Genomic DNA, 13,469 nt, shown 5'->3' on the forward strand with positions numbered 1-13,469 from the left:
TCGATGAATCAAATATCTCAGCAAGAGGCCCTAGCTTCCCACAATTCTCCGGTATACCTGATCAGATCCTAGGGATTAATCCACTTTAATGGACATGTTTTCAAGATATCACTATCTATTTCCCCACATTCTCTATCTTCACAGTAAACACTGATACAAAATACTCATTCAGTAACTCCCCCATCTCCTGCACTTCCACACTGAGGCAGTCTTGCTGATCTTTGAGGGGCCCTATTCTCTCCCTTACTCTTTTGTCCTTAAATGTATGTATAAAATCCCTTTGGATTCTCCGTACCCCTATTTGTCAAAGTTGTCTCATGCCCCCTTTTTGCCCTCCTGATTCCCTTAAGTACACTCCTTCTGCCTTTGTGTTCTTGTAAGGATTCGCTCAATCTCTGCTTCCCGTAACTGACATATGCTTCCTTCTTTTCCTTGCCCAAAACCTCAATTTTTCCAGTCATCCAGCATTCCCTACACCTATGAGCCTTGCCTCTCAACCTAACACGAACATACTTTTGCTGGACTCTAGTTATCTCATTTAATGAAGGCTTCCCATTTTCCAGGCGTCCTTTTACATGCATACACATCACCTAATTCAACAGCAGCTTCTTCTCCATTATTATTAGACTTCTGAATGGATCTCTCAAATTTTAAATGTAAATACTGATCTCACTCTTTGTGCACCTCCTCCACAACTGTAACATTGTATTCTTCGCTGTTTTCTATTACTTAATACACTTTGTATGTGATCTGCCAGTACTGCACCACAACAAAACTTTTCACTGTACATTTGACAATAATAAATGAAATAAAACAAAAAAAATCTACCTATCACTAGTGTTTCGGGTTAAACATCCTTGGAGGCTGTTTTCTGTACACACTTTCAACATACATCCTTCTCCTCATACCTATCCGGGAAACTCACCCTATTCAACTGGTCCATTTGCAATCAACGTGTGTCAAAATTAAAAACCAACTTGTTTACAAGTTTTCACGCATTGTCCACATACACCTCCTTTAGAACTTCCACCTCGAACACGGCCAACTCATCTAACGAATTGCCACAAGAACACCAAAGGAAGGGGAATCGGGGCGAGGTTAAAGGGAACGTGGAGATGATGCGGGAATGCTAAGTGGGGGGAAAGGGTGTTGTGACTGCGGTGAGAGGGTTGAGGGAAGCGGGTGAACGTGGCTTTGTGTGGCGAAGGGGAGAGGAGTGTTTACTCACGGTAAATCAGCCCTTCGGGCCCGAGCCCGGGGCCACACGCTCAACGGAACGCCGCCATCTTGTTGTGGCCACGCGAGAGGGATCCTGGGAGAGGTCACCGGCGTCGGGGCGCACGCATGCGCGGTGCGGCCATCGGGAGTCGATAACGTCATGAGGCGTGGGGCATGCGCAGTGAGAGGGTGGGTTCGATCAAGAGCGGAGGGAAAGGAGAGGGACAGCTGTAGAGAGGTGAGTGAGAGTGGTGGGGTGTATTCTCTACAATATGGGTGGGGGGAACGGGGAGAAATGAGTTCTGGGTTTTGGGGAGCGAGTGTTCGGGGGGGGGAAAGCACCAGGAGTAGGGTGAGGATCAATATGCCCCAACTAGTCGGATCAATGTGCCTTTATTCGGGAAAATCTGCGGGGATTTTTGTAAAGGCAAACTGTGTTTAACCCAACTTCCTTGACAATTTTAAGGTGCTGTTAATGTCGATATGGACGTCCAAAGGGGATTCAGTAAAGCAACGTATATAATAAATGCTGGAATAGGAGGGGCAAATTAGTTGGCTAATAGGAAATGGTAATGATGAATATGGTTATACAGCGTTGTTTCCTTGGTACATTGCACAATTTCAAAATTGACCAGAAGTTTCTGATCCATTGACCAGAAACTCAACTGGATTTGCCATGAGAGCAAGGTCAGAGACTAGGATCCTGCAGCGAGTAACTCAACCGTCTCTCGAAAGCCTGTCCACCATTTACAGGGTTCAGTCAGGAGTGTGATGGAATGCTTCCCACTTGTCTGGATGAATGCAGTTCTAACAACACTCGAGATTGACACTATCAGGGCAAGTTGGCCCATTGATTGGCACTATATTCACAAACAGCCACTCCCTCCACCACCAATGCTCAGTAGCAGTAGTGTGCTATCTACAAGATGCACTGGAGAAAGGGTTTGATTATAAAATGTGTAGGAATAGATTCCTGGGTGAATAAGATAGTAAAAAGAATAAAAGAAAGTGTGTCATCACCATTGAAGAAAGAAGGGGTATCTCAGAAATAGCATTAAGTCAAGAAGTGGAAGGCAGGGACCAACTCAGGAAAATTACAATCTCCTGGGAAGTATTACTGAGCAAATTGTTGGAACTGTGGGCTGGCAATTCCTGGACACTGAAGGGCTTCATCTAAATGTATTTCAAAGAAGTGACTGTTTATCCATTTGTTTTAATTTTCCAAAACTCAAAGTTTTCATTGGATTGGAAAGTAGTGAAAGTAACTTTAATTTAAAAAAAGGACCAAGCAGCAGGCTATTTAGCTTAACAATTGTTATAACAATGATTATTAAAGACATTGTAGCAGGCCATTTTGGAAATTCAGGCAGAGTCAACATGGTTTTGTGAAAGAGAAATCCTGTCTAACCATTTTATTGGACTTCTAAGGAAGTAACGCTAATGATAGTTAAGGGGAAACTGATGGATGTAGTATTCTTGAATTTTCAGAAGGCATTTGATAAGTTTCAGTGAGGATAAATGGGTCATTTTATGGTTGGCAACGTGGAACTAGTGGTGTGCTATGGGCATTGTTGGGGCCTCCACTTTTTACAATTTCTAAGAATGATTTAGATGAAGGAACAGAAAGCAATGCTACATTTGCTGTCTTGTTTTTGCTGTATCAGTTATATATGATAGAAATGGCAAAAGAAAAGCTACTCTTGGCCTACAGATAGATTGAAAAGTAAGTTGTAAGGGAGCTACAGAGGGGTATTATCGATAGGTTAAGTGAGTGGGTGAAGATCTGGCAAGTTTAGTATCCAGTGGGAAATTGACCATTCTTAGCAGAGAGAATAAAAATGAAGCATATTATCTAGTGGTGAGTGTTTGCAGAGCTTAGAGTTAGAAGGATCTGAGTGGTCTGTTTCCATGCTGTATGACCGTGACTCCAAGTTAGGTGCATGAATTGAAAAGGTTCTGCAGATTCTTACTGGACTTAACTCTGCCCTCTACATAATGCCAGACCAGCTCAGCAGTTTCTATTTCTGTTTTTGTTTTGGAGAAGCTGGGATGTTTGCTCACTTTTATCTTCTCTAAAGAAAATATTTCATAAAACATCCAAACTTGAGGGGTATAGGCTGAGAGAACCTGTTCACATTAGCAGATGAGAGAGCAGAAGAACATAGAGGTTAATAATAAGGACTGAGTGCACTGAGGAAAAGGTTTTTTACACTGATGGGTTAGGATATGCAATGTACGGGAGGGTCAGATTCAAATGTTAATTTCCAAAGGAATTAGAAATGCATTGTTTGAGGGATAAAGGAATGGGAATTGAGATGTGCTAAACTGGTTTTCTTGAGAGCCAACACAGGCATCATAATGACTGAAAGATGCCCTGCTATGGAGCATATTCTGAGATTTAAAGTACCCCGTCTACCTCTCTTCCTCACCCCCCTCCCATCCTACTGCCATAAGCTGCTCCTTTTCTTCCCCTGCTTGCCATCTGTAACGTTTTCATCATCCCATCTCTGAAACATATCACACATCACCACCATCACCCCCCTCCCCAAACAAAAACCTGTGCTTGTGAACTAGGTTTTGTTAGGTGGTAGACCTATCTGTGTGTCATGTAGTTTGAGTTAAATTTACAGTTGAAGTCGGGGCAATTTAGCTCTGGTGTTTTACAGCAAGTGTAGAACCTGTCATAGTCACAGAGATGTACACCCCTTAAAAATAATACAGACAGAAAGAGCTGGAGGAATTCAGCAACTCTGGCGGTGGAAAGAGAAGCAAAATTTGTCTTTCACGTCTGATGAGACACTTCCTCAAACTTCCTTGATTCAGGTCTGGCTGACTCTGCCTTTAGAATCCCCTCTGATCTATTGTTTGAGGGGGTTGTTCATTTGGGAGTAATTCAAATGGTATAATTTGTTTCCAGCACTGGCTTTAGGGCAAAGTGTACACAAAACTAAAAAGGTACTGCAGATGGTGAAAATCTGAAACAAAAGCAGATATTGTTGGTGAAACTCAGCAGCTCTGGCAGTGTGTGGAGAGGAAGTAGAGTTAATGTTTCTGGACCAGTGACCTTCCGACCTAATTGTAGCTAGGAAAAGGTATTTCAGCAAATATAGTATTTGCTGAAGTTGGGAGGAGTAAATGATTGGAGATGAAGCCCGGAGAGAAAACAGCAGGTGGGCAACCGAATGGGTAATAGTCAGCCCGGGAGAGTGAATAGCTGTTGATAGGGACAATAGACAATAGGTGCAGGAATAGGCCATTCTGCCCTTCGAGCCTGCACCACCATTCAATATGATCATGGCTGATCATCCTTAATCAGTATCCTGTTCCTGCCTTATCTCCATAACCCTTGATTCCACAATCCTAGAGAGCTCTATCCAACTCTTTCTTAAATGAATCCAGAGACTGGGCCTCCACTGCCCTCTGGGGCAGAGCATTCCACACAGCCACCACTCTCTGGGTGATTAGGTGATTAGTGATAGTGGATTGTTAGTGGTAACAACCCATGTGATGACAAGGGGGATGCGTGTGGGGGTTGGGGAAAGATGCTCAGAATTTAGAATTATTGAACTTGATATTGAATCCTGAAGGCTGCAGGGTTCCCAATCAGAAAATGAGACGCTGTTCTTTCAATTTGCGCCGAGCTTCACTGGAGCACTGCAGCAAGCCTCGGGCAGAGATGTTAGCCAGCGAACACTGGTGTTTTGAAGTGTCAGGCAACTGGAAGCTCAGGGTCATTTTTGTGGACCGAATGTAGGTGTTCTGCAAAGTGGTCACCCAGTCTCTGAGTAACAGTGACAGGAGACAAGATTGAATACAGTGCAGGTAAATTGCAGCTTCACCTGGGATGTATATCTGGAGCTTTGGATAGTGAGAAAATGGGCATTTTCTGCATTTGTATGGGAAAGTGTTGGGAGTGGAGCAGGAGTGGGCGAGGATGTCCTGGAGAGAATGGTCCCTGCAGAAGGCTAACAGGGGAGGGGAATATGTGTCTGGTTTTGGTATCCTGTTAGAGGTGGTGGAAATGGCACCTAACGATCCTTTGGATGTGGATGCTGTTTGGATGGGAAGTGAGGACCAGGGTGATCCTATGATTATTATGTGTGGAAAGATGATGGGTGAGAGCAGAAATGCAGGAGAGGGGCCAGACATGGCTGAGGGGAACCGTGGTGGTGGTGTTGGTTTGGGGTTGGGGAGGGGATGGTGGTATGTGAAGCGGAGGGGTGGAGTCCTCAGTCGTGGGAAAAGGTGGCTATTTTGGAGATTCCTTTGTGGACTTTGGCATCATCAGAACTGACATGACAAAGATGGTGAAACCAGGAGAATGGAATGGAGTCTTTAGAGGAAGTAAGGTGTGAGGATGTAAAGTCAAGGTAAGTTTGGGAGTCAGAGTTTATAGTGGAGTTTCATGGCTAGCCTATCCCCAGAAATGGAAACAGATGTCAAGGAGGAAGGAAGGAGTCAGAGATGGACCAGGTCAGAGTGAGGTGAAAATTAGAAGCAAAATTCATACTTTTTTTTCTAATTCTGAAAAGGTGGGAGAAGCAATGATGATATCATTGGTTTTAGTGGAGAAAGAGTTGAGGGTGGGGCTGATAGCCCTGGAACAAGGAATCTTCCACATATTCCACAAACAGACGGGCATAACTGAAGCCCATGCAGGTACCCATGGCCATGCCTTTAACCTGAAGAAAGTGATTGGAGTTAAATGAGAAGTTTTTAAAAAGTGAGGACAAGCTCAGCCAGCTGGCATGTGGAGGTGTTTGGGAATGATTCAGGCCTTCTTTCCAGGAAGAAGTGGAAAGTGCTGAGACCACTCTGGGTGATGGACGTGTCAAAGGGTTTTACTAACTCGAGCTAATCGTTTCAGAACCTGGCTGGGAGTGCTGTGAGCTGTGTCAGACAAGGATGACTGGTTTGTCACTGACACTGCAAGAAACATCTGTCAAACATGGCACATCTTGCACAATCAACATGTTTGGCATGACTCCTGTTTGTAAATGTTGATACTGGGCACAAAACAAATTTTGTAATACTTTTTGTTTCACTAGCAGAGAACTGTTGACCTATCTTAATTGCATGCATATGTCAGGAAATGCTTTATTTTTGCTGTATGTTTGCAACTTGAATCAACAGACACTCGACTGAGCAGTACGACATGGAATGCAGGCTGTTTTAGATTAGATTACTTAGTGTGGAAATAGGACCTTCGGCCCTACAAGTCCACACCGACCCTCTGAAGAGCAACCCACCCAGATCCATTCCCCTACATTTACCCCTTCACCTAACACTACGGGCAATTTAGTATGGCCAATTCACCTAACTGTGGGAGGAAACCGGAGCACCTGGAGGAAACCCACGCAGACGCGGAGAGAATGTGTAAACTCTACACAGACAGTTGGCTGAGGCGGGAATTGAACCCAGGTCTCTGGCGCTGAGAGGCAGCAGTGCTAACCACTGTGCCACCGAGACGCCTGTGTGGGTCTGGAGCTAGCTGATCTGATGTATTCGTCCCTGTAGTCAAATAACATAATTCTTTTGAATAGTCCTCTGATCAGTTACCACTGAAATGTAACTTAGGCCAAAATGACAATTCTCCTGCTCCTCGGATGCTGCCTGACCTGCCGTGCTTTTACAGCACCATGCGTATTGACTCCGAATATGAGTGAATCAAGTCTCCAGTGCGCATTATTAAGTAATGAGTCAAATTTGTCTGAGTATTTGGACTAATTGTGTTACTTTCCATACCCCTGGTTGTGAGGTTCTAATTGAACTAATTTGCATATACAGTATCTTTCACAACTTCTGAACAACCTCAAACACTGACTTCAAAAGTACTTCATTTATTGTGACATGGCATTGTAACGTAGGAAACAGCAGCTGATTTGCACTCGACAAGCTCCCACTCTCTGAATTGTTTTTTTTTAATATGATAGTTATGGGATAAATATTGATCAGGACAACAGACAGAGCTCCTCTGTTCAGGTTGATGCAGTATTATCTGAAAATGCGCACGGAACCTCCTATTTAATGTCCTATCCAAAAACATTGGGTCACCAGCCTGTATTCTTGGCTCAAGTGTCTGCAGTGGATCACCTTCTGACTCAAATAGGAGGCTGTAGCAGTGACCAGGGTCGTTCATGTGTCCCTGACTGTCTGGGGTCTGTCTCCATAACTGACTGACAGAAATAACACTGGCTGCACTTACTGGAAAGTATCTGACTGTTTTCAGGATATCCTGAGTTCAGGACTGGTTGTGTTTACTGCATTGGATAAAGCTGTATTTTGTAACTGTTCCGGTGCACTTTGTTCAAAATCAATTGCAACATTTTCTCCTTGTGGCACATGTAACAAAATGATAAATAAGGGTTTCAATTGTTTCTCCACTAAGCTCTTCCCATTTCTTTGAGTTTCTCAGTCAAGCTGCAATCTAGCCATTCTAAGTTCCCTCACAGATCCTGTATACTGTGTTATCTTTTCAAATTTCTGTGGCGATCCTCCTTCAGATACAGGACTTTGCTCTTTTGTATAGCTAGTTGATTTATGGGCCTTTATGCAACCAACAGGCAGCTGCTGCTCACCCAGCAGGGTGCTGTGGGCCACTTAGCCCATCTATACTTAGATGGTGTGAAACAATGTTAAGCATTAGTATGACAGCTCTACTCGAGCTCTCCCAGCTGCTAAGGAATATTCTTACAAAGCTCAGCATTTTTGTTTCAGGATGTCCCAGGATGCTCTGTGGCCAATTAAGTAATTTGTTTCAGTGTAGGAAATGGGTGACAGCAAGGCTCAACAAACAACAATGTAATGACATCTGGATTACGATGCTGACTGGTGAGGGAAATGCCCCGGTTCTTTGTATACTTCTACGGGATCTTTCACCTGACAGGATGGGTGGAGCCTCAGTGTTATATCTTACCAAAAAGAACTTTGATAGTATTACACTTCCATCCATACTGCACTGGAGATTGCAGGCTGAAGTGTCTACTGTGGGACTTGAACCCGCAATCCTCTGGCTCTTAAGGTGAGAGCGCTGTCAATTGAGTCACAGATGAGAGTTCAGATAAGCAGATGCACAATGTAAAGTTGTGACTCCTGCTCGTTGCAGAAAGATGCAGAACTACGGGTTGGCAATACTGCATGGTTAGCTCAGAACTGCTCGTGCAAGCGTCAGCTCCGATGTAATGTCCAAAAATGACCTGAGGTTTTAAACTGCCAAAGCTGTTTTTCAACAAACTGTTGCAGATGGTGAGAGATATAGAACATAGAACAGTACAGCACAGTACAGGCTCTTTGGCTCTCGATTTTGTCAACTTTTTATCCTACTCTTAGATCAAACTTACTTACATATCCTTCATTTTACTATTATCCATGTGCCTATCTAAGAGTCGCTTAAATGTCCCTAAGGTATCAAATTCTACTACCACACACCCACTGCTCTCTGTATAAAAAACACCTACCTCTGACATCTCCCCTGAACCTTCCTCCAATGACCTTTAAAATTATGCCCCCTCATGAGAACCATTTCTACCGTTGGTAAAAGTCTCTGGCTATCCACACTATTTATGTTTCTCATCATTCTTGTACACCTCTGTCAAGTCACCTCTCATCCTCCTTTACTGAAATGAGAAAAGCCCTAGCTCCTTCAACCTTCCTTCATAAGACATGCCCCCCAGTGCAGGCAGCATCCTGGTAAATCTCCACTGCACCCTTTCTAACGCTTCCACATCATTCCTATAATGAGGCAACCAGAACTGAACACAATTTTCCACATGTGGACCAATTAGTGCTTTATAGAGCTGCAGCATAATCTTATAGCTCTTAAAACTCTATCCCCCGGCTAATGAAAGCCAACACATCAAACGCCTTCTCAACAACCCTATCAACTTGGGTGGCAACTTTGAGGGATCTATGGACGTGGTCCCCAAGATCCCTGTGTTCCTCCACACTGTCAAGAATCCTGTCTTTAACCCTATAATCTGCATTCAAATTTGACTTTCTAAAATGAATCACTTCACACTTTTCTAGTTTGAACTCTATCTGCCACTTCAGCTCAGCTCTGCATCCTGTCAATGACCCAGTGCAACTTACAACAACCCTCTACACTATCCACTACTCCACCAACCTTTGTGTCATTGGCAAACATACTAACCCACCTTCCACTATCAAAGAGCAGAGGTCCCAAAACCGATCCCTGTGGAACACCATTGGTCACCGAGCTCCAGGCTGAATATTTTTCATCTACTACCACCCTCTGTCTTCTATGGGCCAGCCAGTTCTGTATCCAGCCAAATTTCCCTGTATCCCATGTCTCCTTACTTTCTGAATGAGCCTACCATGGGGGAACCTTATCAAACACCTTGCTAAAATTTATATACACCACAACTACTGCTCTACCTTCATCAGTGTTTTGTCACATCCTCAAAGAATTCAGTCAGGCTTGTCCTGTCATGACTTGCCCCTCACACAGCCATGCTGACCATCTCTTATCAAGCAATGCTTTTCCAAATAATCATAAATCCTGTCTGTCAGAATCCTCTCCAATAATTTGCCCACCACTGACGTAAAACTTACTAATTTTTGGGGTTATCCCTATTTCCTTTCTTTTACAAAAGAATAACATTTGCCACCCTCCAATCATCTAGTACTACTCCAGTGGACAGTGAGGACACAAAGATCATTGCCAAGGCACAGAAATCTCTTCCCTTGCTTCCTGTAGTAACCTTGGGTATATCTCATCTGCCCCAGGGAACTTATCTATCCCCATGTTTATCAAAATTTCCAGCACATCCTCCTCCTTAACATCGGACTGTTTCACGCTGTCCACACAAATGACTAGTGAATACTGAAGTAAAGGATTCATTAAGGACCTCCCTTACCTCCTGTGACTTCAGTTCCCTCCACTATCCCTGATCAGCCCTAACCTCACTGTATGTCTGGGTGTAAATGGTATGGGTCCCAGAGCACTCCTTCTGAAAAGATTGTAGACTGAAGCAATATGAGAGCGTCCATGTAAGGTCTCTGTATGGCTCTGTGGTTTCTATTAGCTTTCTTTTCCCATTCGCATTGATTTATTATATTAACAGGCTTTATCTCTCAAATGATGTTTTGCCAATTTTGTATGTGTGTACTCACTGTTTATATGCTGTAATAAAGAAGGTGTCTGACAGGATTTCTTGAATTAAGCAAGTAAGAGACATACTTTATTTTGCTAAAATCCACTCCAAATTTATTTTAGAATGTCAAAAAAAATCTACAGTTTGTGCACAAATGTATACATATAATAGTGGTTAACCTTGGCCAAATTAAGATTTAATAAGAAAATACAAGATAAGCAAAAGCTTGCTTACTGGTTCTAGCTGTCCACAACTATCCAGAGGTGGTCTTCACCTGCATTTTAGTTATAGTCAGTGATATAGATATTTGCTCAATGATAGAGATATTTGTCTGCTTGCAGCAATATAGAGAGTACCCAACCCAAGCTGAAAGCCTAGATGGAATATTGCAGAGAGTGTGAAAGCTACTCACTCTGACAGTGAGTGGTTTCTGCCAAATTCAGTCTCCAGATGAGCTGTCTCCATGTCAGTTGTATGTTCAGCTTAGCTGATGTCTACATAGACGTGTTCATATACATCACACAAATAACTTCTGAGGGTTTCATTCTTCAGAGTTAACAGCTGTGAAGATGCTAAAAGCTGTTTACATGTTTCCAGGGTTTATTGTCTCGGGTCAGTTCTTCGATGGGATTAAATCTGGTGATATACTAAAGTTGGCCCCAATTACTCTAGTTGGTTAAAAACTTTTTAAAAAAAAGTCCATAGTGTGAAACTAAATAAAATTATAAATTATGACCTCAAAGTCATAAGTGATTAAAAATCATAACAATGTAATCTTGCATTACCCAGACAATTACATGTTCAGAGATGTTGTTATACATCCCAGAACACTCTGGGAAGCTAGGGAAGAGTTTGCTGGGCCCCTTGTTGAGATATTTGTATCATCAGCATTCATGGGTGAAGTACCAAAACACTGGAGGTTGATTAATGTGGTGCCACTACTTACGAAAGTTGGTCAAGAAAAGCCAGGAAGCTACGGACTGGTGAGCCTGACATCATTTGTTGTTGGAGGGATTCTGATGGACATGCACTTGGAAAGACAAGGACTGATTTGGGGTTGTCAACATGACTTTGTGCATGGGAGATTGTGTCTCATGAATTTAGCTGAGTTTTTGTTTGAGGTGATACGGGCACCTCAAGAGTGACAGATGTTATCTATATGGACTTCAGCAAGGCTTTTGATAGGGTTCCACATGGAAGACTGGTTAACTAGATTAGATCACATGGAATCTGGGGAAACTGGCTAATTGGACACACAATTGGCTTGAAGGTCAGAGACAGAGGGTGATGGTGGAGGGTTGTTGATTGGACTGGCGACCTGTGACCAGTGGTGTGCCACATGGAATGGTGCTGGATCCACTGCTTTTGGTTATTTATATAAATGATTTGAACTTGAATATAAAAAATATGGCATGAAGTTTGCAGAGGACACTCAAAGTTGATGGTGTACTGGACAATGAAGGAAGTTATCTCATGATCCATGGACCGAGGAGTGGTAGAAGGACTTTAGATAAATGCAAAGGATTGCATCTTGGTAAGGCATACTGGGACAGGACTTATACACTTAATGTAGGACCTTGGGGAGTGTTGTTGAACAAAGACTGGGTGGTACATAGTTCCTTGAAAGTGGAGTCACAAATGGACAGGGTGGTGAAGAAGGCTTTTGGCATGCTTGTCTTCATTGGTCAGTGTATTGAGTATAGGAGTTGGTATGTCATTGTTGCAGCTGTACAGGACATTGGTGAAACCACTTTTGAAATACTACGTTCAATTTTGGTTCCCACTACAATAGGAGGGATGTTGTTAAACTTGAATGAGTTCAGAAAAAGTTAAAGTTGTGCCGGAATTAGAGGGTTGAGGAGGAGGCTGAATGTGCTGTGGCTGAGTTTATTCCCCTGGAGCATCGGAGGCTGAGAGGTGACCTTTATAGAGGATTATAAAATCATAAGGGGCATGCATAAGGTGAATAACCAATGTGAGTGGATCCAAAATTAGAAGGCATAGGTTTAAGGGAAAAGGGACCTGAGGGGCAACATTTTGTACAGAGGGTGTATGGATCGAGCTGCCAGAGGAAGTGGTGGAGGATGGTACAATTATAGCATTTTAAAAGGCTATATGGGTATGTGAATAGAAAGGGTTTAGAGGGATATGAGCCAATTGCTGGCAAATGGGACTAGATTAATTTAGGATGTCTTGGTCAGCATGGACGAGTTGGACAGAACAGTCTGTTTCCATCCTGTACAGCTCTATGTACATTTGGGAGAAGCCCTTGGATGCAGCTTTCAAAGTACAGACTGTTATTGAAATTTGGTACAGATCTTTTTCCTTATATTGCATTTTAATTAACCCTGTGCATTTTTGTCATTTTCCAGCTCTGACATTTTTTACAAGGGTGGTCTTTTTGTCATTTATTAACCCAATTGCAGTAAATTTGCTTTGGCTGTAATCCAGTTGTTTTCTGTATTATTGTATGACTCTCTGACCTCTGGAGCATGTGGGACTTAACCCCAGGACTCCTTTGCCTAGAGACAGGGATGTTACCACTGTTTCACAAGAATATCTTATGACCTTTTGTATTTGATGAGCAGTTAAATAAAGAACAAGGGCAGCACAGTGGCACAGCAGCTAGCACTGCTGCCTCACGGCGCCAGAGACCGGGGTTCAATTCCCGCCTCAGGCAACTGTCTGTGTGGAGTTTGCAAGTTCTCCTAGTGTCTGCGTGGGTTTCCTCTGGGTGCTCCAGTTTCCTCCCACAGTCCAAAAATGTGCAGGTTAGGTGAATTGGCCATGCTAAATTGCTCGTAGTGTTCGGTGAAGGGGTAAATGTAGGGGAATGGGTTGCTCTTCGGAGGATCGGTGTGGACTTGTTGGGCCGAAGGGCCTGTTTCCACACTGTAAGTAAGAAATCTAATCTAAAAAGAAGGGCATGCAATTGAAAGAACCTAACTTAAAGTAATAAGTTGTGCTGTTACTGTTCTTCATTTCAAGGTCCCATGTGTAATCAATACTGTCTATGAATCTGTTGCACTGATTCCCAGAATGGTAGCCCCTCTTCTATACAGAGCACTGAGAAACTTACTCTTTCATTTTTATCTCTCATTTTCTTTTAATTGTAAATAACAGCCTCTTAGCTTTGAC

General features: G+C 43.0%; 2 protein-coding genes across 2 annotated transcripts in view; one reads left to right on the forward strand and one right to left on the reverse strand.

Moving 5' to 3' along the window:
* znf106a (zinc finger protein 106a) overlaps positions 1-1,325 on the reverse strand; it is a 92,082-nt gene extending 90,757 nt beyond the window's left edge. Inside the window, exon 1 of the mRNA XM_043698332.1 lies at positions 1,229-1,325. The gene's annotated coding sequence lies outside the window, so the exon portion shown is untranslated. The remainder of the gene's footprint in view (positions 1-1,228) is intronic.
* Positions 1,326-1,383: 58 nt separating this feature from the next.
* LOC122553879 (synaptosomal-associated protein 23-like) overlaps positions 1,384-13,469 on the forward strand; it is a 31,794-nt gene continuing 19,708 nt past the window's right edge. The window contains exon 1 of the mRNA XM_043698336.1: positions 1,384-1,456. The gene's annotated coding sequence lies outside the window, so the exon portion shown is untranslated. The remainder of the gene's footprint in view (positions 1,457-13,469) is intronic.

This window comes from Chiloscyllium plagiosum, chromosome 10, assembly GCF_004010195.1.
Source record: "Chiloscyllium plagiosum isolate BGI_BamShark_2017 chromosome 10, ASM401019v2, whole genome shotgun sequence".
Taxonomy (NCBI): Eukaryota; Metazoa; Chordata; class Chondrichthyes; order Orectolobiformes; family Hemiscylliidae; genus Chiloscyllium; species Chiloscyllium plagiosum.